Here is a 6,123-nt window from a genome sequence, read left to right as displayed (position 1 = left end):
ATGTTCCAAAAAATCTGCTGATAAGAGAAGACATTTCAGCTATGTCTTGAAGAATAAGTTAGGAGCTCACCCAGTGGACAGAATGTTGGGAGCCATAGCATGGCCTTTCTGACTGTGTAAGCCTTCAGGGCATGCTCAGTTGCTGGAGCTCAGGGGAGGAAATCGCAGCAAGCAGGTCTTCAGAGCTTCTATCTGTTCCTCTGAGATTTTCACTCAATTCTCATAGTAGGGGACCTGCTTTAGCAGGAGATGGTGTTGCCAAGTGAGTGCTGTGGAAAGTATCTTTCTGCTTCCCACCAGCATGGTATATATTGTCTGCAGAAACATTCATCTCAAGAAAGTATTGACAAAGGGAAGGAGGCAGGGCAAGATGGTAGAGTAGAAGCCTTTTCCAGCTGGGTCTGTGAATGAGAAGAGTCAAGGCATCAAAAGGGGAGGTGATGTTGGAAAATGGGGAAGAGAGGAGGAGTACCAGGTGCTACGAAAAGAAGGACAGGACACCCAAGAGTGATGGAGAATCAGAAAGGCAATAGAACAAATTGGGAATGGTGGGTGAATACAATCATGCCGCTCAGTGTTCATATGTGAAATGGAGCTCGGAAAGTTGATGAGAATAATGGAAGGATGGCTCCAATCAAGACCCATTGCACACACGAATATTAAGCTGAATACCCTTGTACAACTACTAGAAGATAAAATAGTTGAAAAGAAGAAGAAGAAAAAGAGGAGGAGGAGTAGGAGGAGAAGAAGAACAGGAAGAAGAAGAGGAGGAGGCAGAGGAGGAAGAAGAAAAGGAAGAGGAGGAAGAGGAGGAAGAGGAAGAGGAGGAAGAGGAGGAAGAGGAAGAGGAGGAAGAGCTTTACAGCCTGATCCTTCTTGCATTAGATTAAAGCTGAAGCCTCTATTGACAAGGTAATCTAGGGGGCCTGGGCGACAGATTCAGATAGTTCCTAGCTTCAGGTAATTCCTCAACTCCTGAAAGCCTTAAATCCAGTGATGGGATTTGGTGGGACAGTGACTCTCCCTCTGTGATAGGTTATCATTATATAAGAAGGACATTTTCTTATTCTCCATAGCTCAGAGTAGTATAACCAGGTATCACCTACCGTTGGAGACTGAGATACTTGAAAGACTTGGAAAATAGGGAGCAATCACAACTCAGAGAGTCTTAGGCCATTTGGCCACAGCATTTGGGAGGTAGAGGGTCAAGAGATGTGCTTGTGGTGAGGGACAGGGTCAGGTATGGCCCACTGAGAAGTCTGAATAGCTTGGAGCTTGAGCAGTGAAGGATGCAGTGGTCGGTGACTCTGTCCTCCCTGAAAAGAATGAGTCCCAGGACCATGGTTGAAAAAGAGCACCAATCCTGTGACTTGCAGAATTGTCAGGTTCCACGAGCTGTCAGCTGGATTCAGGGGTTTCGAGCTAGGCAGGATGTGAGTCTGATCTATTCTGGCCTCTTGATGAATAAATGATTGGGAAAGAATGAAACATTCACAAAGAACAAAATGATAGGAATTATCACACACACAGGGGGCTGGCTTGGAACCTTGGTCCTCTCAGTCTCCACCTCCTGAACAGCTGTGATTACAGACATGAGTCACTACACTCCGTTCATAAGGACCTATTCTGGAATCATCTTCTCTTCAAGTCCTCAGGCTATCGCAGAGGAGCAAGATGGGAAGATGAGAAGCTGGAAGATGGCAGCAACTGCTTGACAATCTCGTAAGATCAGTTCTTTCTTATCGGTGTACATCTTCCTCCACTGGACTCTCCATTCTCATCCTTCTAGAACCCTCCTGGCATCCGTTTTCCTAAAGTCATGGAATCTCGGTGCTTTAAGTGAATTACCAAAACATTTTGCCCACTTCACCCTATCATTATTCTACCTATTCAGCCATCTTCACCTGATGTTTACACAACAGTTTGTTCCTTCCGGCACTCCTCTGGTCAAATCTATCATCCTTTTATTTTGAAATTTTCCACTCAAATGATATGTATTAGGTTCAGTGGGAGGTCATATGTATTATTTTACTCTAGAGGGATAAAACTATTTTAACAAGTTAACATTACACATTTTCTGAATAGTATAGATTAATCGATTAAAAGAAGGCTCTTAGCTGGGCAGCCAGTGGCTCACACCTGTAATTCTAGCTCCTTAGGAGGCTGAGATCTGAGGATCACAGTTTGAAGCCAGCCTAGGAAGGAAAGTCTGTGAGACTCTCATCTCTAATAAACTACTCAGAAAAGGCTGGAAGTGGTGTTGTGGCTCACGTGGTGAAGTGGTATCCTTGAGCAGAAGCAGCTCAGGGATAGAGCCCAGTCCCTGAGTTCAAGCCCCAGGAGTAGAAACAAACAAACACTTGGTACACATGCTTGGTATCTGGAAGTTCTCTTATTATCTCACCTTCAAAGCCTGCCCTTCTAAGATGAGCCCATAAAAGAGCCTGAGTACAGTAACATTCCCTTTTTGCCCTGGGAAAACATTGAGAGAGAAGTGCACCAGGCAGAAAGGACCTGAAGACACTCATTCAGATCAACTTTTGGCTGACAGTAGCCACCCCCAAATGGACACCACAACCATGCAATTGCCAGGAAGTCATTACTGTCAACATTTTAAGAGAGCCTCAACCTTCAGCCAAGATGGAACCCACACCCAACAATTTGCTTTCAATCATGGGATGCTGTGAGCAGGTCCTGACGTCTGACTCATGCAACTTAAGAGATGGGGTGTGTTTCTAGGCTGCTAAGTGTGTGGTAATTGGTATTCAGCAACAGAAAATGAATACATGCGCCTCTCCTCTCTATTTGCTGTAAGATGAATGGTAAGTTCAAAGCAGGGGCCACATGAATTTAGGATTTTTCTGGCCAAAGAGTCACTAGTTACAATTATTCAGTTCCACCATTGTAGTGAGAAAGCAGCTATAGTTAATAGGCAAACCGTTGTGGCTGTAGTGTAGTAAACTTTATAAAAGATGCAGCAAGCCTGATTTGGGCTATGGAATAGTGGCTACATATATCTTTAAATGTCAAGCTAGTCCCATGGGTGGGGTGCAGTTCTTTCTTTAAGATGGAGTCACAGAAGCTAAGAGTAAACTCTAAGGTGGTGAGGTTTGATAAGCTCTATTAGTTACAGTATATAGAAAGGCAATTGACTTTTTTTTTTTTTTTTTTGCTGGTCATGGGGCCTAAATGCTGGGCCTGGGCGCTGTCCCTCAGCTCTTCAGCTCAAGGCTAGCGCTCTACCACTTGAGCCACAGCACCACTTCCGGGTTTTTCTGCTTCTGTGGTGCTGAGGAATGGAACCCAGGGCCTCATGCATGCAAGGCAAGCACTCTACCACTGAGCCACCTTCCCAGCCCCGCAACTGACTTTTGTATATTAATTGTATCCTAATACCTTGGTTGAATGAAACTGCCCATTTCCCTGACTCTGATAGCTTGGCAGCATTGCTTTTTAATATCACCACAAAAACTCACATGGAACCTATCACATTATTTTAGTTTGTATTTATTTGACTAATAATGAGGATCTGAACTGTCTCATTTGTTTTTATTGCTTATATTTCTTTTGTAAATTTTCTGTGTGTGTGTGTGTGTGTGTGCATGTGTGTGTGTGTGTGTGCAAGTTCTGTGGATTGAACTCAGGACCTGGGTGATGTCTCTGAACATTTTGTTCAAGGCTTGTACTGTACTATTTGGGTCATGGCTCCCTTCCAGCTTCTCTGATGGTTATTGGAGATAAGAGTCTCATATAGACTTTCCTGCCTGGGTTGGCTTTGAACTGTGATCCTCAGATTTCAGCTTCCTGAGTAGCTAGAATTAGTGGCATGATAGCCACCAGTTGTAAAAATGTTTGTGCTTTGTCAATGGTGTGTAAGGTAATTTGTGTAAGGAATGTCAGTCTTTGTCATGTATAATGAAACTATCTTCCCATGTTTGTCCATTGAAAGGTGCTTTTATTCCCTAAAACTGTCAAAATTTGATGTGATTAGAATTACCCACATTTTTTCTTTATGGCGTTTCAGTTTCATGTTGCAGTCAGAAGTTTTTCTTCTAAGATGACCAAATTACTCTGGTTCTCCCTATTTTTTTTAGGTTTGCTGCAATCTCTCTTCGTGTGTGTGTGTGTGTGTGTGTGTGTGTGTGTGTGTGTGTGTATGTGTGTGCATGCACGTACACGTGTGTGTGCATGCATGTGCTGTCTAAAATCTAGACTTCACCTTGGAACTGCTTCCCACATCATAAATGTGTAAGATTCCATTTCTTCGGGGCTTGCCAGGTGGTGCTGCATCCCCACTGAAGTCTGAGCTTTAGGAGAGGCACTGAGCTTCTGCTCCTGCCAGCTGATGCTGGCACCCGGCGGCTCAGCACCTGGTGCCTGGCTGATGTGTAGTGAGCTCTAATTGGTACACGATAAAACCATAATTGTCCTAATTGTACATAATTAGTACATGGAAAAAACTCTAGAAGATAGAGGGATGAGCTGAGTCTATGTGGAATAAGACTCCATTTCTGGAATTTAAAAAAGGGAGTAGAAATAGGGCAGGGGTATGTCAAGACAATAAAAACTACGAAGGTATCGGAGCCGGAAGCCAAGCCAGGAGAGGAACTGAGGATGAGAACTGGAAAAAACTCAAGCGCGTGCGTGTGTGTGTGTGTGTGTGTGTGTGTGTGTGTGTTCTGTGCATGTGTGCACACTCCTTTGTCTAGTGTGAAGGAGATGGATATCTGGCTATCAGAGGTTAAGGGAGAGCTCTGGAATGGACTGATCAGACAGAGAATTGGCTGTCTCTGACAAGGGTGAGCTCCCTGTCTGTGGGGAGTGCCCAAGTACAGGCTGAAAGGATTCTTGGAGGTGTTAGTGGAATATTCAAGCATTAAGAACCAATTAACTTAGCCATGTGGACTGAGGATAATCCAACAGAAGAGTAGGCTCAAGAACAGGAGAGCCCTGCTCTGCAGGAGACAGCAACTGCCGCTGGCCTCTCACCATGTGTTATGAGAAGGCTTTTGTTTTGTTTTTTTAAAGAGAAGTTTGACATAGAATTTTAAAAAAGGAGAAGTTTCAGTCAGGAGCTGGTGGCTCATGCCTGCGTTCTTCACTACTCAAGCGGCTGAGATCTGAGGATCGTGGTTTGAAGCCAGCCCAGGCAGAAGCATCTTAGCTCCAATTAAACACTGTTAAGTCCATATGTGGAGCTATTCAAGTGGTAGAGTGCTAGCCTTGAGCACAAAATCTCAGGGATAGTGGCCAAGCCACAAGTTCAATTCCTACCACTACCACCACCAGCACACACACACACACACACACACACACACACACACACACACACACACACGAAGTTTCTTGATTTTGTGGTATGCAAGTGGTTACAAATGTATTAACTAAAACATGGTGGGATTGAAAAGAGAACTCAAGTAGGGTAATTCCTTAGAAAGGCGAAGTCGAAGCCCAACAAAATAAAACATCAGGAAACAGATACTTGAAAGAGTAAAGGAGTAGAGCCAAGGGGAGAGGGGTAGCTGAATGAAGAGGGGAAGGGCAGAGGGAGAATGCAATCAAGAATTCAAGCATATACTTCCAAATTCAAATAAGTAAGGGAAGGGATGGGTTGGCGGGGAGTGGATGAGAATATTTAAAGGGGTGACACTGATCAAGATGTACTGTATTCATAAACTGCTTTGTGAAATGACAGCTCCTTCTTACAACTACTTAAAGGTAATAAATTTAAAGTAAATCCTGCATGGCCCAAAGGAAGCATACCTGATGCTTAGATTTTTCTTGAGGTCCACCAGTTCCCAATCTCTGGCTCAGATAAAAGGTTAATTGAACATAGAATGCAGCAGTTTCTGAATCAGATGACCTTTCAAAACTTTTCTAACCTTGGCTCCCTCGCTTTCCTCTGTTATTAATAGTGTCATTAGATCACCAGAAGATGACTCAGCCTATACAAGGAGCAGATAGGATGAAGGAAGAATTTGGATTTGATGGAAGGAAGAGAGTCTCTGGCATTAGGCTGCTCTGTAAAACCTCTCATGATTTTATGCCAATAAATATTAATTGCTGGCAATAACAGAGTATGGGGAAGTCACAGGCTCAAGTCTTAAGAGGAGAGAGAGAGAA

This window comes from Dipodomys ordii, unplaced genomic scaffold, assembly GCF_000151885.1.
Source record: "Dipodomys ordii isolate 6190 unplaced genomic scaffold, Dord_2.0 Scaffold117, whole genome shotgun sequence".
Taxonomy (NCBI): Eukaryota; Metazoa; Chordata; class Mammalia; order Rodentia; family Heteromyidae; genus Dipodomys; species Dipodomys ordii.
This window is presented reverse-complemented; position numbering follows the sequence as displayed.